This window comes from Typopeltis vanoorti, chromosome 6 (assembly GCF_054136105.1).
Source record: "Typopeltis vanoorti isolate ZY-2024b chromosome 6, IOZ_Tvanoo_1.0, whole genome shotgun sequence".
In the NCBI taxonomy this organism is placed as follows: domain Eukaryota; kingdom Metazoa; phylum Arthropoda; class Arachnida; order Uropygi; family Thelyphonidae; genus Typopeltis; species Typopeltis vanoorti.
In genome coordinates, this window is record NC_143554.1 from 94237924 (window position 1) to 94260410 (window position 22487).

At 37.5% G+C, this 22487-nt stretch overlaps 1 protein-coding gene across 8 annotated transcripts in view; it reads left to right on the forward strand.

Annotated features, from left to right (window-relative positions):
* Nucleotides 1-22487, forward strand: part of LOC150105717 (C-Jun-amino-terminal kinase-interacting protein 4-like) — a 615637-nt gene that overhangs the window by 240375 nt on the left and 352775 nt on the right. The gene's annotated exons all lie outside the window — the stretch shown is intronic.

A 22487-nucleotide genomic window follows, 5' to 3' on the forward strand; every position in this document is an offset into this window, starting at 1 on the left:
CGACATTCACCTCTAGCCTATCCTGGCATGAACATATCACTTCAATAGCTTCCTCTATTTCTAAAAAACTAGGTATTCCCTTCTGCTCAAGATGCAGGATTGTTTTTTTTTTTTTTTTTTTTATCATCTAACTGCTTACACTATACAAATCCCAGATTTCCCCATCCTTAGAATACCCTTCACATGTTTGGGGGTTGCACCTACATTCTCCCTTAAAATTTTCAGTGCTATCCAGAGTAGAGCATTTTGGCTTCTGGGCGATCTTTCATAGATGAATTTCAGCTCTGTATCTCTTCTACAGATACTTCAGTGGTCATTCCTCCACTCAACTGGCAACCATCATTCATCCACTTTCTGTCAGGCCTGTTAAAATAAGAGCAGCAGCTGTCCGTTATCCATTTTCAGTACACAGCAAACACATTAAACCCGCTTCTCCTCTTCTTCATTTATTCCATTTGCCTCAGTCCTCCTCATGAAGTTTTCCTAATGGGTTTTCCCAATCTGCCTTTGTAAGAAAAATGCCAGTAGATTTCTTCTTTCTCAATCCTCACCTTAACCCCACACATGGCACTGGTGTGCTATAGGTTCTTCTACCTCTTGTCTTTGATTATTTAAAAAAAAATATTGCATGGAGGAAAAGTGTGTGTTCAGATATAGAGTTTGGGGTATTTTGTCATTGGAAAAAATTGAGGAGAGGAAGTATGAAAACCCATGAATGATATTTAAGAGGAAATTGCCAGTGAAATAATTGCAAGGATAGAAGGCAGATATAATATGGCAGTTTGATGAAAAAGTCTCTGTGCCATACTTCATCGCTTTTATACACACACACACACACAGATTCACCCACAACAGATTGGAAATCTATTGTACTTTATTGTACAAAGTAACACCTGAAATATAAAATTTAAACTGCAATTTTAGGGTAACAACAACAAAAAAAAATAAAATAAAGTAAGATTACTTGATGTTGCTTTTAATGCTACAATAATCTTAAACCATTGTTATAAGTTCGTCTGCCAAGTCTACCTACTGACCTATAATCTGTTGGACTGCGATCCTACTAACACTATTCATAGATTTCTCAAGAATGTCATCAAACTATTTTGATATTATAAATTATTTTAATTATTATTTCATCTAGATTGTCATCTTAAAAATATCATTATGTGTGCACTTGATTGGAGGAAGTCCTGAGTCTCTACAGTATATTTAGCATACTTTAAAATTAACATGACACTTAATAAAATGTCATCAGCTATTTAGACCTATAATAATCAAACTGATGATGGTGTTTTATTGAGCAGTGAAGATCATGCAACGCAGCAAATAGTTGGTATTTTTTCCTTCTATTAGGAAGTGTCTTTTTAAGGTGGAATACAATTGACTAAGGTTTGTATTTCACTTCATCTGTTAATTAGCAGCCCAGTGGACAATTGGAACAGTATATACAGTTGAGTTGACCAAATGAGAATGTTATTTATTTTTGTGATGATTATCATTTATCTTTTTTCATTAAATAACAGCTTTAATAGAACATGTGCACTAGACATATTAAAGTAATTTTCACAGCTTACACATGTAACAAAAATTATATAGAATTTATCCAAGAACTCCAGTATTTCACCCAACATTTTCAGTTATCGATACAAATTACTTAATATTGTGTAGTTTTGTTTTGTTTGCCTTGCGTATTTTAGTGCGTCTATTTTTGGTGTGTTATAACGTATAATTTGACAAAACACGTTACAGATAAGTATGGCACCTGTGCGAAGGAAAATGGCGGCCAGTAATGAAGGTTCGCCATCGTTATCAAAGAACGGTAGCATAAAAGAAATGAGTCAGTGTACTAGCTGTGAAATGTATGCTTTGCGGAGTGCGGTCGGAGTGTGGTTAGATGATAATAAAGGATTGAATGTGTGTAGAAAATGTAGGGAGAATGCGGAATTGAAGTGTATTTCGGATCGTGAGTGTGATATTTTTGTCAACCTTCAGAATGAAGGAAATAGGGATATGACAAGAAACGGCAAGGTTGTACATGAAAATTGTGAGAGTGTGAATGTAGAAAGTGTGAATGATAGTATAAATGGTTTCTCAGAGAACAAAAAAGATGAGATAGATGCATTGAGTGAGATCGCGTTGTTGAATAATGCGATAGAAAGAGCAAAACAGCAGCTAGAGTGCATGAACAAAAGTAGACTGAATGAACCAACCAATAATAAAAGGTATGACAAGAAAAATAGACGTATGAATGTGAACATGAACAAAATGAAGGATAGAGTGCTGTATGGAGACTCGTTAGTACGAGGTGTGTTAGTAGAGGATTTGACAAAATGGTACCAACCTGGTGCGACCATAAAGGACGTAACTGCGTCTATTAGAGAGCAAAAGGAAAGGGTGAAAGAAATGATTGTTGTGGCAGGTACGAATGATTTGAAAGGAGATAAAATGGAAATGATACAAGACCTGAATGAATTGTTTGAGGTAGCAAAAGAAAAGAGTGAGAGAGTTAGAATGATTAGTCTTTTGCCACGGTATGACAGTGAAATGTTTAAAAGGAGGGCTATAATTGCAAATGACTTTATGCGTGGGTTATGTATGACGAGTGGTGTGGAATTTGTGGATGTGTGGAGTGAATTTGATGGGCGAAAGGATCTATATAAGATGGATGGCTTGCATTTGAATGGTTACGGTGTAAGAAGACTTGAGAAAGTGTTGCTGAATGTAGTGGATGTGCAAATTCAGGGAAACTAGATTTGTTAAGGGGGGGGGAGTAGAGATACAGTCCTTATGGAGGCAGTTGAATGTAAGAATGAATATAATATGCCAGAGCAAATAAGGACAACAAATCTGAGTGGGATAGTTAATATAAGGCATCAAGGTAGGGTTGGGGCTAATGGGGGTCTTAAATTCATGTACACTAATACTAGGAGTATTAGGAACAAGAAGGAAGAGTTTTTGGCCATGGTTGGCACTTCCAGACCACAGGTTATAGGTATTAGTGAAACATGGCTGACTGTAGATGATATAACTAGTGGGATTGAATGTGATGGGTATAGTGTGTTCAGGAATGACAGAGAGAATGAAATGGTGGGAGGAGTATTGTTGATGATAGCTGATGAGATCCAGCCAAGGAGAATAGAAGTTGAATTGCAGGATAGAGAAAAGAGCACATTTGAGGCCATTTGGTGTGAGATTGTGGCTAGCAGAACTAAATATACAATTGGGTGCTGCTATAGACCAGGTGATGGAAAAGATGGTGGTGACAGTATGCACAAGCAAATAGAAGAAATGGGTGGAAGGAGGGTGATTATTATGGGAGATTTCAACTATGGTCGCATTGATTGGAGTGAGGAGAGGACACACGGGAGGAAGGAACTGGATTTTATGCGGTTATTAAGGGATATCTATCTGCGACAGCATGTAATGGAAAATACTAGGGGTCAGAGAGTGCTTGACCTAGTAATTACATCTGAGGATTTGGCTGTAACAAATATGACCACATTGCCACCAATCGGTGAGAGTGATCATAGGGTCTTAACTTGGGAGGTGGCTAAAGGTGTAGAATTTTCAATTAAGACAGGGTACATGTGGAATTATCGGGCTGGAAAGTATGACAAGCTTAGGAGTTTGATTGGTTCAGTGCCATGGCATGTACAACTGCAAGGACTAGAAGTTGATAGTGCATGGGAGGTAGTTAAGAAGTGCTTGCATGAAGCAATGGCTGACTGTATACGTAGAGTCCGAATAATAAATCAAGTAGGGGTTAAATGGATGAATAACACCATTAAGCTTGAGTTGCAAAAAAAGAAACAACTATGGAGGGAATTTAAGGAGAAGGGTGACCGGCAGGCACATGAACGGTATAAAGCACAGGCCAGAAGGGTGACGAGTGTGGTAAGAAAAGCAAAAAAGGATTACGAAAGAACATTGGCCATGCAGGCTAAAGAGAATCCTAAACAGTTTTTTAGATATGTAGCAAGTAAAAGGAAAAATGTACATGGCAGATTGATTTTAAAGAATGCCGATGTTAGGGAGGTAACTGAATCAGTTGAGATAGTTGAGTTACTGAGTGAGCACTTTGCAAAAGTATATCATCCAGGTGGTGACATTGCAGAAACGAATAAACCAGTAGATTATACGGGAATTGTGGTTAATGAAGTGGAGGTGAGTAGTCTATTGCATAACCTCAATGTCAATACATCTGTGGGATTGGATGGTATACCAGCTCGTGTTGTACGAGAAGCAGCTAAAGAATTGTCAGTACCCTTGACCATTTTGTTTAATTTGAGTCTCGGGTCTGGGTTAGTCCCGAGCGGGTGGAAAGAGGGGAAAATAGTTCCACTGCATAAAGGTGGTTCCAAGACTGCTGTAGTAAATTACCGACTGATTAGCATATCAGGAATCATTGTCAAAGTCTTAGAGAAAATAGTCAAGAGGAAAATACAAGATTGGATAGAAGAAAATGGGATACTGTATTGGGGACAGCATGGTTTTGTGAAGGGTAGGTCATGCCTCAGTAACTTGCTCAATATTATAACACAGTGACGGTTGAACTGGATAAGGGTAAATTTGTTCATAAATGATATAGGAAATGATCTGAGAGGAACAGTTCATTTGTTTGCGGATGATGCGAAGTTGGGTAGGGCAATAGTGAATGCAGATGACGTCAAAATTTTGCAGGATGATTTGGATAGATTGGAAGTCTGGGCTAAGGAGAATGGATGTCAGTTTAATGTGGCAAAATGTAAGGTTATGCATTTTGGGGTGAAAAGATTGGCAGCAGTTTACTGCATTGGTGGAACCGTGCTCCAGGAAATTGATGAGGCACGAGATTTAGGAGTGTTGGTAGATAAGCAATTGAAATTTAGGGGACACATTGCAAAAGTGACCAAAACAGCTCATCAAATCAGTTGGTTGCTGAAGAATACGATGACAAGCAGAGACAAGCAGGTTATTGTTCCTCTGTATCGAGCCTTGATAAGACCCCATCTAGACTACTGTGCTCAGATTTGGTCACCTAGGTTTCTTCTTGATGGGGAGGAGGTGGAGAGGATCCAGAGGCGAGTGACCAAGATGATAGCAGGTCTGTGGAATGAACCGTATGAGAACAGGTTGAGGATTTGTGGGTTGCAAAAATTGGTTGATAGGCGGAGGAGGGGAGATATGATTGAGACATTCAAATTACTGAAGGGTTTCTATAAAATTAATTCAGAAGATATTTTTGAGAACAGGGCTGGTTGTGGGAGGACTAGGGGACATCCATGGAAACTGGGCAAAAGTGTGGTTAGTAAAGGTGTTAGAGCTGGGTTCTTTACTTTTAGAGTAGTGAATGAGTGGAATGCGCTCCCTGAGTCTGTGGTGGATGCTGTGACAGTGAATGAGTTTAAGGCGAGGTATGATAGATACTGTATGAATATCAAATAGTTGTGATGAATATGATTTGGGGCCTCCCTCGATGAGTCCAATGACTCCCTGGAGTTGCCCGTAATAATAGTAATAATAATAGTAACATTAAGTGGATATCGTCAGGAGAGACAATTAACTATGCTCAAAAAATGAATCAAAATAATAAGTCATAAATCATGTGTATATTAGCTTGTGCCTTGGTTACAGCTGAAGTATATGATTATGATATTATATTATTAGAGTTCAAAGGAACAATTTAATTAAAAGAATTATTAATTAAAAAATGAAGTTTTCTCTGATTCTAAAGAACTCTGTGCCTAGTATCAATAATGTGAGATGCAAGGTCAGGTTCCAAAAATGTAGTATAGTCTTAATGTTCTTCAATTCTAAGCAAGGTAAAAATGGCCAGTCTGTCCAAAATAGGAGAGATGACGGAAGCAGTATCCTTGATAGACACCTGGTAAGGAAAGAGGTGGTAATGTATCCTTTGTGGATGGTAGGTAGGAAGGATGACACTTTCTGAGCTGGTTGAAACAATTGTTGTATATTGAATTTACAAAGAATCCTTGCTATTTATTTTAAGGTTCCTTTAAAGTATGATATTGAAATATACCATACTGTAAAGGAAAATTGAACTTGTACTCCCATATGAAGTTCGCTATTGAAGCTAGATGAACTGAATAAAATTAAAAGCAATCTGATATTTAATGGATACCACAATGCTACCATTCAAAAACTTATTGATAATTATCATCCTTCTACCAGACTGCAATCCGACGTGAAAAGAATTTCAGTACCTGACCTTAAAGGAACCTCAGAACAAATAACAAGGATTCTTCGTAATTTGATCTGTATGCTTCCTTCAAACCAGCTTGGAAACTGTTTTCCTCTCTACTGTCAAAAAAGGATACATTACGATCTCTTTTCTAACCAGGTTCTATTAATGAACCTACTTCTGTCATCGTTCCAATTTTTGACAGACTGGCGTTTCTGGCTTGATTAGAATTGAAGAACATCAAGACTATATTAAATTTTGGTGATCTGACAAGTCTGGCCTTGTGTCTCACAGTATTGATACTAGGCACAGAATTCTTTGGGACCAGAGAAAACTTGTTCTCTCCGGCAAGTTCAAATTCGCTTGTCATTTCCTTGAAACAAGTGAAACACTAAGAAATTATTTTAATCTGAACTGATCAGACTGTATGCCAATATCCAAGTTTTTGGAAGTGATCACAATTAATTGTTCATATGTTTTTTTTTAAATTAATAATTCTTTTGATTAATAAAATTAATCTATGCAACTTACTATATTGTTCCTTTGAACTCTAATAGTGTAATATTGTATACTTCAGCTGTAACTGAGACACAAGCTAATATACACATGATTTATGACTCATTATTTTGATTCATCTTTTAAGTGTAGTTAATGTTGTAGCTCTTTAATGATATCCGCTTAACACTGGATGAAATGCATTGGAGTTTTTGAATAAATTCTATATAATTTTTGTTACATGTATAAGCTATGAAACTTACTTTAATTTATCTTTTAACATAGTGCAATCTCATCAAAAGTTGTAGGCATTAGTGAAACTTGGCTGTCAGCAGAAGATGTCACTGGAATTGAATGTGATGGGTACAGTATTTTCAGGGAGGATAGAGAAGATAGAATGCAGGGGGTACTGTTGATGATAACTGATGAGTTGCAGCCAAAGAAAGTAGTATATCAAGATGATAGACATGTGAATGATAGTTCATTTGACGCAGTCTGGTGTGAAATAGTGACCAACGTAACCAAATATATAGTTGGTTGCTGCTAGGGGGTACAGGGGATGATATTGAATTCATGCATCAGCAAATTTGTTCAATGAGTGCAGTGTTAGTGATTATTATCGGGGATTTTAATTATGGTGATATCAATTGGAAGGAGAAAATATCATGTGGAAAAAAGAAAATTGAATTCATACATCTTCTATGAGATAATTACTTGAAACAGCACATAACTGAAGGGACACATGGTGTGAGAGTATTGGACCTGGTCATTAGTTCAGAAGATATATGCATAAGTAAGGTGTCCTTGTTACTTCCAATTGGTGAAAGCGATCATCTGGTATTGACTTGGGAGGTTGCAAAATTTGTGGATTTCTCTCTTAAGAAGGAGTACATACAGAACTACAGGTTAAGCAGTTATAACAAGCTTTGGAGTGAGCTTGCAGCCATCCCATGGCAGAGCATATTACAGGGGAAAGATGTGAGCAGTGCATGGGATAAAATCAGCAGGTATCTGAGGAAGGCAGTATTGGATTGTGTCCCCATGGTCAGGAAGATGCACAAGGTAGGTGTTAGATGGATGAGTAGTAGTATCAAGCTTGATCTGCAAAAAAAGAAAATGTTATGGAGAATTTACAAGGAGAAAGGCAATCAGTACACCCATGAGCAGTACAAGGCTCAAGCTTTGAAGGTTACCAGCATAGTAAGGAAAAGCTAAATCAGATTATGAGAAGACCTTAGCCAAGGAGATCCCAAAGATTTGAGTAATCCCAAAGAGAATGACATCTGAGTTGGACAAAGGAAATGGCTACACAGTGGTACTTCTGGATTTTGCTAAGGCTTTTGACAGGATACCCCCATGGAATACTGTTGTGCAAATTGGAGCAGATGGATACTAAACTGGTGATATGGATAGGAGAATGGCTCAGGGAGAGATACCAGAAGACGGTGTATGGAGGAGCAGAGCCCAGGATGAGGCAGGTGACCAGTGGTGTGCCTCGGGCTCTGTGCTTGGGCCATTGTTGTTTAATTTGTATATAAATGATATAGGAAATGGATTACAGGGAGATATTCAGTTGTTTGCTGATGCAAAGTTGGGTAGCGCAATAAAAAATCAAGCTGATGTTGAAAGTTTGCAGGATGATTTAAATAAGCTGGTAGAATGGGCAAAAGATAATGGATGTCAGTTCAATGTGGAAAAGTGTAAAGTCATGCATTTTGGGATTAAAAGATTACTAGCTGTGTACTACATTGATGGAACAGTACTCCAAGAGATTAATGAGGCTAGGGACTTAGGGATGTTGGTAGATAGGGAGATGAAGTTCAGAGGACACATTACTAAGGTGTCCAAGATTGCACATAGGATTACTTGGTTATTGAGGAATAAAGAGGTTATTATTCCCCTTTATAAAGCGGTCATACTTCCACATTTGGATTACTGTGCTCAGGTCTGTCTGGTCACCTGGATTCCTTGGAGATAAGGAGGTTCTGGAGAGGGTTCAGAGGAGCATGACTAAGGTGGTGAGTGATGTAAAAAATGCTCCCTGCATTGATAGATTGAGAGCTTGTGGATTGCAGAGGTTGGTTGATAGGTGGAGAAGAGGGGATATTATAGAAACATTTAAATTACTAAAAGGTTTTTATAAGATTGATGCAGGAGAAATGTTTCCGCTGTGTGATAGTGATGGAAGAACAAGAGGTTAGGAAGATACCCTGGAAATTAAGGAAAAGTGTGGTTAACAAGGGTGTGAGAACGAGGATTTTTGCCTGGAGGATGGTGAATGAGTAGAATGCATTGCCTGACTCACTTGTGAGTTCTTCGTCTGTAAATGAATTCAAGAAGAGATATGATAGATATTGCTTTGATAGTTTGGGTCTCCCGCAATGAGTCTACTGACTCCATGGAGATACCCGTAATAATAATAATTGTTCAGCTGACTAATTTCATTTTTAAAACAAAATCGTTCATTTACAATCATTTAGCATGGTGCATTATGCAATAATCCAGAATTAAACTTTATCAAGGAAGTGATGCTCATTAGTAGAAACAGGATTAGGAGTATATTGTACAACAATCAAAAGCAGTTCTAGAATACATCATTATATTTTAATAAGGCACAAAAGACACTTGTGGAATAGTCCATTAGAAACTGCAATAACTTGGTGTTGGGAAGGTCTTATGAATCAATACCCAATCCATTTTCTTGCTTGTGGGTTAAGTGAGATTATTATGGTTTGAGCATGAAAATATAGATCTCCTTCCTCTATTCTCACACTTTATATTTAAATGGTGAACAAACAATGTAGATTATTGATAATGATATTCAGCATAGAGGTGCTGCACCTTTCATCTTCTTCAAGAAACAAGTGAATAGCTTGATTTACTTGAACACTGTTGCTAATCTTATGTACCTACTTGTAGTTCTTTTTCTATTTCTGAAGGTAATAGACTGTTACAAGGCTAATACTCCATTTCATAGTTTTTAATAGATCTAGATTGATTTTAGGACCTTTCTGCTGCTGACATTATCCATCTCTCCTTGTCAGTTCATTCTGCAAGTTTTAAATGGAAGGGACACCTAGAAATTCACTTTGAAAAGTTTATGTATTGTAGAGATGGTCAAAAATTACTGAAGGTGTCTATGTGTTGTATATGTTTGATATCTTGGTGTGTGGCTGTAATCATAGAGACAGCTTGCCCAGTACAATATTAGTCTGCATTTCAATTTTTCTCTTAAGTACTGAACAGTTTTGTAAGGTTTGTCAATTAATTTGTGTGTGTGGGAGAGAGAGAGAAACTACAGTAGTTTTCATTATATAAGTAACTGAAATGTTATCATATGGCAAAATTCAGAACTAATCAATAATGTTGGATGTCTGAAATTTCCTCTGCCTTTATTAATGATTTACATTACATTAATTGTAATTGTTACATTAATTACATTAATAATTAATGATTTACATTAATGAAATCTGAATCAACAGAAATTTCAAATGCAGAAACCTTGCATTTAACCTTCAGGAGTTGAAAAAAAAATTTTTCTAACTTTGTGTTTTTTGGAATTATTATTATTATTATTCAGGCCTCCATGAAGTCAAAAGACTCATTGCTGGAGGTCCTTCCGGAAGTAACCAAAAAAGCTGCTAAACAGCTGCGAAAAGTTTGTCAGCTGTTTGCTAACAAAACAAATGATAAACTAGATAAATACAGATACCTTCATTATATGAGGTTAGGAAAAAAGTATGTCGAAAAGTGTGTGAACACACACACATCATACTTAGCTTACATTAAGGAGTCACTTAAGGATTGGGGGTTCATTTAAGCATCAAAGTCAGATAACCAGGAGGAAAGCTCCACATTGCCTTTAAGAAATGCAGAGAACCAATTCAGGCTTCTGATTCAAAGTCCAGTCTTCATCCTAATGTGGTGTGTGTCCTGTTGGTAAGTATCCAGTGGGTACTAAAACAAAGGATGGGCTGGCAGTTTGGGCCTTAGCCAATCAAATTACCCTTTCTGTTGGATTAAACCAGAAATACACATGATGATGATAATATAACATGATAAGATTTCATGCCATATGTGGTGTCTCCTTGTGCAACTAGGCACTCACTGTTTTTGCGAGGGAATCAGGGTAAACTTGATAAGCCAGCTACTGCAGGGTTTCCCAAAGAAGGCTCTGTGGAACCTTAGGCTGAAATTCTAGGGCTCCACAAATCTTGTTTACAAACATTCACTTTTTTTTTTTTAATTAATGAATCGATGATATGATGCTACAAGTCGGTCATCATACTAGACTTTGAAAAACTCTGCAGTTCAAAACAACAACTGCACTGTAGTCATTAGAATGAACTTAATTTTTTTAAATTTACAGAGCACTAAATTGGAAAATGGTGAGTGTTTATAGATTTCTTCCTTTTTTTCATGTTTATTTTAAATATTGAGTTGTGAGCGTTCTGCAAAAAAATTTTGCTTGCTTTAGGGCTCCACTTTAGCAAGAAGTTTGGGAAACCTTGAACTACTGGAACAAACTCTGCTCAACATCTAGTAGAAGAAGAAGAAGAAAAACATACCTGACATTGACCTTGCAGAACTGGAAAAGCAGCAAGTGGACATAATTGCCATGACTCAGACAAAGAAAACAAAACAAGAGAGAAGTTCTACTGAATAATAAGTAAAGGATGTTATATTCGGGCCATAAGGATGAAGGACAGGAACGCGTACAGATAGCAGTCAACACCAAACATGAAGATAAACTTTTTGATTGGAAAGCAATTTCATGTAGTGAAGTTATTTGGGCAAACTTAAAAATGAGGAAATGGACAGTGAAACTTACTTATGCCTATGATCCCACAGAAAGTCCCCCCCCTCCCCCCCCTCCCCCTCCCAAGGAAGAAGTAGAGGAATTTTTCAAGTCATTAGAGCAGGCAGCTGACATAAAGAAAATTGAAAAAGTGGTCCTTCTCAGAGATCTAAACAGCAGAATGGGAGATTCATCTGGAGAGAAGACAAGAGAAATAAGAAATACCTCATTGACTATATTATTGTTGATTGATAGTGATATCATCATGTTTATTCAGGATACAAGAGTATACAGAGGATTTGAAATTGGAAGTGATCTTCACTTAGTGTTAAGTAGTAAAATGAATATCACACTGAAAAGAACAATATGTAAGAAAGTTTTAAAACGAATTAAAGTTGAGCTGCTTTTACAGGTAAACTGTACTCTCAGGTATGCACACATTCAAAAAAAAAGAAATAATATGAAAACAAGAACCAAACCTTGCAGCTCATTGGAAATTCTTAGTTAAACATTGATTGATTCAGCTAAGGAAGCATATGGTGAAATTGTTTGCAAGAATAACAAAATAAGAAAACCATAGTGCACATAAGAAGCAATCTTAGAAATCAACAAAGCATAGCAAAAACTCCTAGCAAATAGGTTAGCAGATACCCTAATAGAATATACAGAAAAATGTAAGACAACTAAGCGATATGTAAAAGTAGCTATACAAAAGTCATGGGAATACTTTGGCAAGACTATAGAATATAAATATGAAGAAGGTGGCAAAATGTTTTGGAGGTTATTGAAAAAGCTTAGAAATGGGAGACAGAGTACCATAAAAGGAATCATAGATGATAAAGATGATATGAAAAAAGATAAGGATATTCTAGGTGTCTTTGATAATTACTTTGAAAGATTATTAACAAATCAAGTAGTGACAGAATGTTAGCAGAAAATATTCAAAAGGAATGCAAACAGTAGTATACATCAATACTTGAGGGAGAGAAAACTATTAACAGCCTTGAAATATGGAAAGGCAGCCAAAGTAGATGATATTCTACCAGAAATGCTCAAATGTGATCAAATATCATCTTCAGCTGCCTTTCCATATTTCAAGCTGTTAATAGCTTTTTCTTCCTCAAGTATTCATGTATACTCCTATTTGCATTCCTCTTGAATATTTCTGCTAGCGTTCTGTCACTACTTGATTTGTTTATGGAGGTATAAAATTTAGAGGTATATGATATGGAGGTATAAAATTTTTGCATGGGCTACACTGCATGTTTCAAAAGGCTTGGTTAGAAGACCAAATTCCTGATGATTTGTGTAGAGCTTTGATAGTTCCAATATATATTGCTTGGAAATAAGTCAATGGACACCCCCCATGGGCAGGGTGCATTATGCCATGTAACGAATCCTGTTTGTAGCCAGCATAAATTGGAGGAAGATAATGCTCCCAAGTCAGTATAATTGTGTCTAGTTGCAAGAAGGGAACTGATGGAGTTTGAAAGAGACATTGTGATAGGATGCCATGTTGCAGGCTTATCTGTTCAGCAAATTGTTGACAAACTGGACCATTCCAGGTCAACAATCAGTGATATAACACTGATATGGAAATGCAGAGTGTCACTTGCAATTACTACCTGCAGTGGTTAATCCATTACACTCACCAAACATGACCGTAGGGTGCTACAACGGATAATATGGAAAAACCGCTATTCATTTTGCTGTCATGTTCAATGCCAAGTTCTGGACATTGACTGGAACGCGAATCTACACAAAAACATTCAGAACACTGAGTTTCATAACATCGATTTCCATGGTTTGTGTTAGTACCGCAATATGCAAGCCCCATATTACCCAAACCAACATGCAGCTTTGTCTCCTGTGGGGCAAAGAGCATGTATGTATGTATAGTGAGATGTGGAAGCTTGGAAAGATGTGCTATGCAGCGATGAATCACACTACACATTCTAACAGATAAGCTTAGGTGTTTATGGTTATTCATGACTTATTTTTGGTATTAACAACACCAAATGAACTATTTTATAAAAATATGTTTTATTAACTTGCTTATATTTTACTGAATTTCAAATCAGCATCATCATCAGAGCACAACACAGCATATGTACACAACAATGAATAAGTGAAACAATACAATTGTAATGGACAAAAGATCTAAAGTTCTAATTTAGAGCCCTCTAATGTTGTAAAAAAAAGTATTACAGCTGTGTAGGAGTTTGCTCTTAAGATAACAGTCTCATAAATTTTTGGCAAATTAATGCACCCATATTTGTTCAGGTCAGGAGAATTCTTCATAGCCATTGCTGACTCAAAAAAAAAAAATTCTTTCGGATCTGTAATAAAGAATTTGTTAGCTGTTAACATCTGCCTGGAAGAACTTAAAAAAATACATTTGCTACCATTATTATGGCAAGTCAGGACTGGCAGACCATGCTTTGGACACCCCCTTCACACAGGATTAGATGGAAGAAAACTAATGTGCTATTTAGATGTCATTACAAATCCGAAAGATTATTTTTTACATCAGCTATGGCTATGAAGAATTCTCCTAACCTGAACAGATATGGTTGCATTAATTTACCAAAAATTTGGGAGACTGTTATCTTAAGAGCAACTCCTACATAGCTGTAATACATTTTTTTTATAACATTAGCGGGCTCCAATTAGGACTTTAGATCTTTTGTCCATTACAATTGTATTGTTTCACTTACTCACTATTGTATTGTGCTCCGATGATGCTGATTTGAAATTCAACAAAATATAAGCAAGTTAATAAAACATCTTTTTATAAAATAGTTCATTTGGTGTTGTTGTTAATACCATTAAAAATAAGTCATGGCTGTGTAATTTTATGAATCTGTTTTCCTGATTTGGCCTCAGACCTCTGTTTGTGGGGATCATGAACATTGAACTCTAAGAGATATCCGAACATATTGGGCAATGCAATGCTTCCTACTTTGTGCCATTTCTACAGAAATGTTGATTATCTCTTTCAGCAAGACAATGTACTGTGTCATAAGGCTGCTGCTGTAACTGCATGGTTTGTGGACATGAATGTTACCAACTTGACTGGCCTCTACAAAGTGCTTATCTCAACCTATCAAACTTCTGTGGGATGAACTGGTGCTTCAGGTGAAGTCCACTCCACGACTGCCCTTTGATCTCATTACATGCCTAAAGGAAGAATGTTCCAAAATTCCCATTGATCGCTATCGTGCTTGTGGAATAGTATGCTCCCATACGATTGTATGGGAGGTCCGACATTTTATTAAGGTGGGGTGGCATGGTTGTTTGTTACTCCCACTAGGGTGTATGTTGACTTCTTTTCAAGCATTATATAAAAAGGGTAATAAAGCTGATTGTGAGAATTACATAGGAATTTTTCTATTACGTGTTCCAGGTAAGATTTATGCAAGCATACTTGAAAAAGAGGTCGAAAAAAAATTGTGGAAGAGAAATTTGCAGAATAACAGTCTGGGTTTAAGCCAAATACAGGATGTCAAGATCAAGTTTTCACTTTACGACCAATAGTTGAGAAATCATGGGAATATACAGTAATCTGTATTTAAGCTTTGTAGGTCTGGGAAAGGCATACAACATGATACCCAGAGAAATGTTTTTAAAAATGCTGCAGTTATATGGTGTAACTGGAATATAATACATAGTTTCTATTTAAATTGTAAGTCAGCAGTTAGAATTGAATGAAATACAAGAAGATGGTTTGATGTAAAACCAGGTGTAAGATAAGGGTGCACACTATCTCCACTCTTATTTATCACCTATCTGAATCACATTATAAAATAAAGTGGTATTAAATCTGATATTAGAATCAAAGACATCAAACTTAGCTCACTGCTTTATGTAGATGATGTTGTACTCTTAATCAAAGTGCAAGTGTCCAGGATTCTCTAACTAAATTGAATAATAGTGTTAACTAATTTGGCACAAAAATTAGCAATAAAAAGATCAAAATATGAAAATGGCCAGAAACATCTAAATCTTTAGTTGCATAGAACCTATAAACGAAGTAAAATAAAATAGCATAATGTTAATGTGTAATGTTGTAATACACAACAGAATAAGCAAAGCTGGTTTGGTGGGGAACCAGTTGAATAAATTTATATGGAATAAGAGAGAGAGAGAGAAATTAGCCAAAACACTAAACTTGCAGTATATGGTAAGAAAAAGACCCAGATCTAGGTGGATTGATTCAGTCAGAAGTTTCTTAGAAGACTGAAATGTTAGTTAAAATAATTTTGAAATGCTGACAATTAATTGACTAATTTAGAGGAAGTTTGTTGATAGGAGATTAGTATAATGTAACCTTAATCGTGTAGTACTCTCATAGTATCCTCAACATCCTTTGAGGATACATATCATGAAATTGATGATGATGACTCACATTAAGATATTATCATTGGTCACCAAGATCCTCTCGTGTGTGAATTTTGAAATTTTCTGCACTGTAATGTTTAATATCTATAAGGGATGATGGTCTGTTGCATAACATTTCCTGCTTATGTGGGAAACATCTGTCTTTCATTTTATTGGTGAGTGCATCTTGATGCTTCATGTATTAGAGAACATATTATTATTGTTATTATTATTACCCCAAGACCTCATGGAGTCAAAGAGTCATCTGGGAGGTCCTTTTATTACACACACACAGCTCATCATACCGTGCTTTGAATACATTCAAACTCCTTGCAGACACCACACTCTCAGGCAAGGCATTCCAATCATTCACAACTCTGCACGAAAAAAACCTGCCTCTCATTCCCCTTCTCACACCCTCTTTATACAGTTTCCAAGGATGACCTCTGGTTCTCCCCTGATCTCCCACTATTTTCTGTAGAACTTCTCCAGCATTGATCCTATAACAACCCCCTTACCAACTTGTAGGTCTCTTCCCCTCTTCCTCCTGTCCACCAGACTATGCAAATTACATCTTTTCAATCTTTCCTCATACTCGGCATTCCAGAGGTCAGAAACTACCCTAGTCAATTGCCTTTGGACCCCTTTCCAACATCTCTTCATCCTTCTGAAAACCAGGTGACCAAATCTGGGCACAATAGTCCATGTGTGGCCTAATCAAAGCCTTATACAACAGAACAAGAATCTCCCTACTTCTGCACATCAGTGTCCTCCGCATCATTCGTTGTCTTCATAATTTTGGCGATGTGTCCCCTAAATTTTAGATCCTTATCCACTATCACCCCCAGATCTCTTATTTCCTCTACTTCCAACAATATATTCTCACCAAGCATAAATTCTGCATCCCATCTTTGTTTTCCAAATTTTAAAACCTTACATTTTGCAACATTGAACTCACATCTCCATTTCCGTGCCCAATCACTCAATTTATTCAAGTCTTCTTGTAAGGCCACAATATCTTCACTACTCTTCATGGTTCGTTCCAACTTTGCATAATCTGCAAACAACTGAATATCTCCATCCAAATCTTCACCAATATCATTAATATACAAGTTAAACAGTAATGGCCCCTAAACAAACCCCTGAGGCACTCCACTAGTGACTTTCCTTTTCCTGGATATCGCTTCCCCATACACAACTTTTTGATACCTATCAAATAGCCAGTCTCCAATCCAATGCACTAATCTAATATCCAACCCCATCTGCTCTAGTTTGACTATCAGTTTATCATGAGGTACTCTATCAAAAGCCTTTGTGAAATCTAAGTATATTACTGTGTATCCTTCTCCTCTGTCCAAGGAAGCGGTCACTTTATTGTAATAAGTAAGTAGATTACTAAAACATGACCTCCCTTTAGAATCCATGCTGTCCATCAAAGATAATACCATTGTTGTCAACCCAACTCTGGATCCTACTTCTCACAAGCTTCTCCAACAACTTACCCACAACACCTGACACAGAGATAGGCCTATAGTTTGATGCTTGAATTCAATCACTTATTTATGAAGTGGCATAATCTTGCCCTCCTTCCACTTCTTAGGGACTTGACCGAGTGCAAGACTCGTATTAAAAAAAATATGTCAAGACAGGTGTCAACTCCCTGGCACATTCCTTCAGAATACGTTCCGATATATCATCAAGTCCCACAGCCTTATTAATATCTAGTTTACTCAACTCCCATACACCTCTTGCTCACTTACAGTCAGTCTCTCCTCCCCATCATCTACTGCTCTCAATCTCTCCATGAAGTCACATTCACAAGATTGAAAGACCTTTATGAATTGCTCATTAAGTATCTCCACCACACATTCTGCAACAGCTGTCTTTATGCCATTTTCTCCTATCAAAGTCATCCTTCCATAATCATTCTTTCTTTTGCTGGCTACATATCGAAAGAACTCCTTAGGATTCTTTTGGCTTCATTAGCTAACTGCTGTTCATACCTCTCTTTAGCTATCCTCACCAACCAAGTCACCCTCCTTGCCTGGTCTTTGTAGACCTCATGGAATGGAATTGGTTATTTCCACTTCTCTTATGCTTCCTCCACAATGCCTTCTTTCTCTGTATCGCATGCTTAATATCTTTATTCATCCATCTCACACCTACCTTATTTAACCTTTTCACCCTTGGAATACACTTAGACATTGTATCTACTAGATAGTCTTTGAAAATCTCCCAAGCTGCATTGATCTCTTTTCTAGCTAACTCCTCATTCCTTTCTACACCTACAAGCTGTCTCCTGAGCTCTTCATAATCACCCCCCCCCCTTGTAGTTCGACATATACCCTTTTCTCACAGAGGTCCTCACACTGCTGGCAACCACCCAGGTAATCACCTCATAGTCACTCTCACCAATTGGTGGATGATTTGACACCTCATTTATAATTACATCCTCTGATGAGATGACCAAATCCTAAGACCCTCATGTGTCCTCTGTTACATACTGTCTGAGGTAGTTATCCCTCAAAAACTCAAGAAACTCATTTTCTTTACTTCCAGTTGCTATCTCATCATTCCAGTCTATATTGCCATAATTAAAATTGCCCATATTGATCACCCTTTTCTTATTTGCTTGACTAATTTGATTATACATTTCATTATCGCCACCATCCACATTACCTGGTCTATAACAACATCCCACCAAGTATTTGATTCCATTCACCTCTACCTCACACCATACTGTCTCAAAACCACTGGCACTATTTCCCTCTTGCATCTCTACTTTGTATGGATAACTCTTTCTCTATCATCAATAGCACTCTCCCTCCCTTTTTACCCCTTCTATCCTCACGAAATACATCATACCCCTCCATCTCTATTCCTGTCAGGATGTCGTACTCTTCCAACCATGTCTCACTTATTCCGACAATCTTTCGGTGAACAGATGCAATTAATGCAGCCATTTCATCGCTCGACTGGGGCCATTTCCCTTTCTGCTTATTCATTTTAAAACCCTTTTCAATTCCAACTGTTTCCTCTTGATCCTAGGTCATCCCATTTTTTTCCTGTCTACACATGCTCTCACCTTTCAGAGCATCCACCTTTCTCACGCTGTGTACCCCTGTCCACCCTGAGCTTCCCCGTTTCCCTGCTCCTCTTGCACACCCATTCTCATTTTCTATATTCATACCACACTTCGTCATTCATAACCACCTCTTCAATCTCTGCTGTCTTACTCTCCTGCTCTTCCACATCACTTTCTGCTTGATCTGATTCATTCTCTCTCACTCTACTCACTTCTCTACCTTCCAGCAGCAGTCTCTCCAAGAAACTCACACCATAACCACTCAAATGCAGTCCATCACACCCATACAGTTCACTTCTTCCTTCAAACTCATTCCACACATTAACAAACTGTACTCCTATCTCCTCACACATTTCAGCCAGCATATCATTCATAATCCTTGCTCTCTGCCTCATCTCACCACAGTCATACCTAAGCAACACGCTGACTACTCTTCCTGTCACACTATTCTCTTTTATCCTTCTAAGCAGCCTCCTGACATCCATTCTAACTTGCTCTTTGTCCTCTGTCAAATCATTCGTGCCGATTAAAACCATCAACTCCTTTGCTCGCTCCCTCCTCATATCCACTGCTGTGTGGCATCATACATTGTGAAGCAGGGGTGAAAGAATTATGAAGTAATGTCTTTGTTTCACCCGTTTGCCAGTAATAATACTGAAAGAAAAAGAAGTGGTAGCAGAGCATTTTGACTGTTTTATTACAGCCTGCAAAGGATATTTTCATGGTGGTTAATCAGAAGTATTTTTATCACGAGTAAATCACTTTTTATATCCAAGTCACTTGACTATAAAAAATAATTTATTCATTTTTAATTTATAGCTTGAAATTCAATATTAATTTTTTTTTCTTGAACATTCTGCACATCCACAGTACTAATATATTATGTATTTAACAACACCCAAAAAAAGTTATAGAGAGTAGATCATACTAATTGTTTTGAAATTTCCCTTCTGGAAAGAAACAAAAGAATTACTAGAATTAGCAAAAGAAAATAGTGAGAGAATTAAGATAGTGGGTCTGTTTCCACAGTATGACAGAGTAGAGCTGAGGAGGAGGACCATAATAGTGAATCACTCGATGCGTAGGTTATGCAGGAGGAGTGGTGTGGAGTGAGTGCCCTTTTGTTTTTGCCCTTTTGACGGGCAAACGGACTTATACAAGATAAATGGTTTGTATCTGAATGGATTTGGTGTTCAGAGACTGGAAAAAGTTGAATGAAGTGAAAGTGGATGTGCAGAATCAGCGAAACTAGAGCTTTAAGTGGGGCAGGGATAAGCTGTTGAGTGGATATGCAGTTATTAGTGAGCAGTTGAGTGTAAGAATGTGTATAATATGCCTAAGTTAGCATCACTGGTAACAAACCAAAATGAGATAGGTAATATAAAGCATCAGGATAGGATGGGCTTAAGTGACTTGCATTTTATGTACACTAATACCAACAGCATTCAAAACAAGCAGGAGGAATTTTTGGCATTGGTTGGCTCATCCTGGTCAAGATTGGCATTAGTGAGATATGGCTAACAGAAGATGATATGGCTAACAGAAGATGATATAGTTAGTGGGATAGAATGTGAAGGGTATAGTGTGTTCAGGGAGGATTGAGATAAAAGAATGAGGGAGGGGTGTTATTGATGATAGCCGATGAACTTGCAACCAAAGAGAGTAGAAGTTCAACTGTAGGCCAGTGAAAATAGCACATTTGAAGCTATCTGGTATGAGATTGAGGCCAGCAGAACAAAATATACAGTTGGATACTGCTGTAGACCAGGGGATGGAAAAGATGATGGAGATGATATGCATTGGCAAATACTCAATCAGTAGAGGACAGGTAATTATTATGGAGGATTTCAACTATGGTAACATGGATTTGGAAGAAGGAGAGGAAACATGGGAAGAAGGAAATGGATTTTATGCAGTTACTAAGGGTAATTACCTGAGACAGCATGTAATGGAATATACTTAGGGATTCAAGAGTGCTCAATCTAGTAATTGCATCTGAGAATTTGTGTATAACAAATATGACTACGTTGCCACTAATTGGTGAGAGTAATCATATGGTCTTGACCTGGGAGGTGGCCAAATGTGTGGAATTTTCAGTTAAGACGGGGTATATGTTGAATTACAGTATGACAAGCTCAGGAGATTGCTTGGATTGGCACCATGCATGTGAAATTGCAAGGGCTGGATGTTGATAGTGCATGGGAAGTGGTAAAGGACTGTTTGAGCGAGGTAATGCGGACTGCATACCTAGATTCAGAAGAGTAAATCAAGTGGGAGTTAAATGGATGAATATCATCATCAAGCTGGAGCTGAAAAAAAAAAAAAAGAAGAAGAAAAAGAAACAATTGTGGAGGAAATTTAAGCAGAAAGGTGACCTGCAGGCACATGAACAGTAAAGGCATAGGCCAGAAGGGTAACTAGTGGTAAGAAAGGCAAAAGCAGATTATGAAAGGAAGTTAGCAATGCAGGCTGAAGAGAATTCCAAACAGTTCTTTCGATATGCTGCAAGTAAAAGAAAGAATGTATACGGCAGAATGATTTTAAGGAATGCCGATGGTTGGAAGGTAACTGAATCAGTCGAAATAGTAGAAGTACTAAGTGAGCAGTTTGTGAGACTATAACATCCAGGTGGTGGTATTGCAGGAATGAGAGAGCCAAAGGCTTATACATGAACGGAGGTAAATGAAATGGAGGTGCATAGCATATTACAGAACCTTAATGTGAATACAGCTGTGGGATTGGATGGTATACCAGCTTGAGTATTATGTGAAATGGCAAGGGAATTGTCAGTGCCCTTAACCATATTGTTTAATCCAAGTCTCAGCTTTGGGTTAGTCCTGAGGAGAAAATAGTTCCATTGCATAAAGGAGGCTCCAAGACTGTTATAGCAAATTACCAACTGATCAGTATATCAGGAGTTGTTGTCCAAGTATTGGAGAAGTTGGTCAAGAATAAAATACAGGAATGGATATATGGAAATAGGATACTGTATGGGGGTGGGGGCAGCATGGTTTTGCAAAGGATAGGTCATGCATCAGTAACTTGCTCATGTTCTATAATACAGTGACAACTAAGTTGAATAAAGGTAATGGGTTTTCAGTGATACTGCTGGACTTAAAAAAAGCCTTTAACAGGATACCACATGGAATTCTAATCAGTAAACTGCAGCATGTGGGGGGGGGGGGATGGATAGGAGGGATGGTTGATGGAGAGATATCAGAGAGTAGTTTATTCAGGAGTAGAGTCCAAAAGAAGGCCTTTGACTAGTGGCTTGCCACAGGGTTCTGTTCTTGAACCATAACTGTTAAATGTTCATTAAAAATATAGGAAAGGATCTGAGAGGAACTGTTTAGCTAATTGTCGATGATGCAAAGCTTGGTAGAGCAATAGTTAATACAGGTGATGTCAAAATTTTGCAGGATGATTTGGGTAGATTGGCAGACTGGGCAAAGGAGAATGGATGTCAGTTTAATGTGACAAAGTGTAAGGTTATGCATTCTGGGGTGAAAAGATTACCAGCTATATACCACATTGGCAGACCTGAC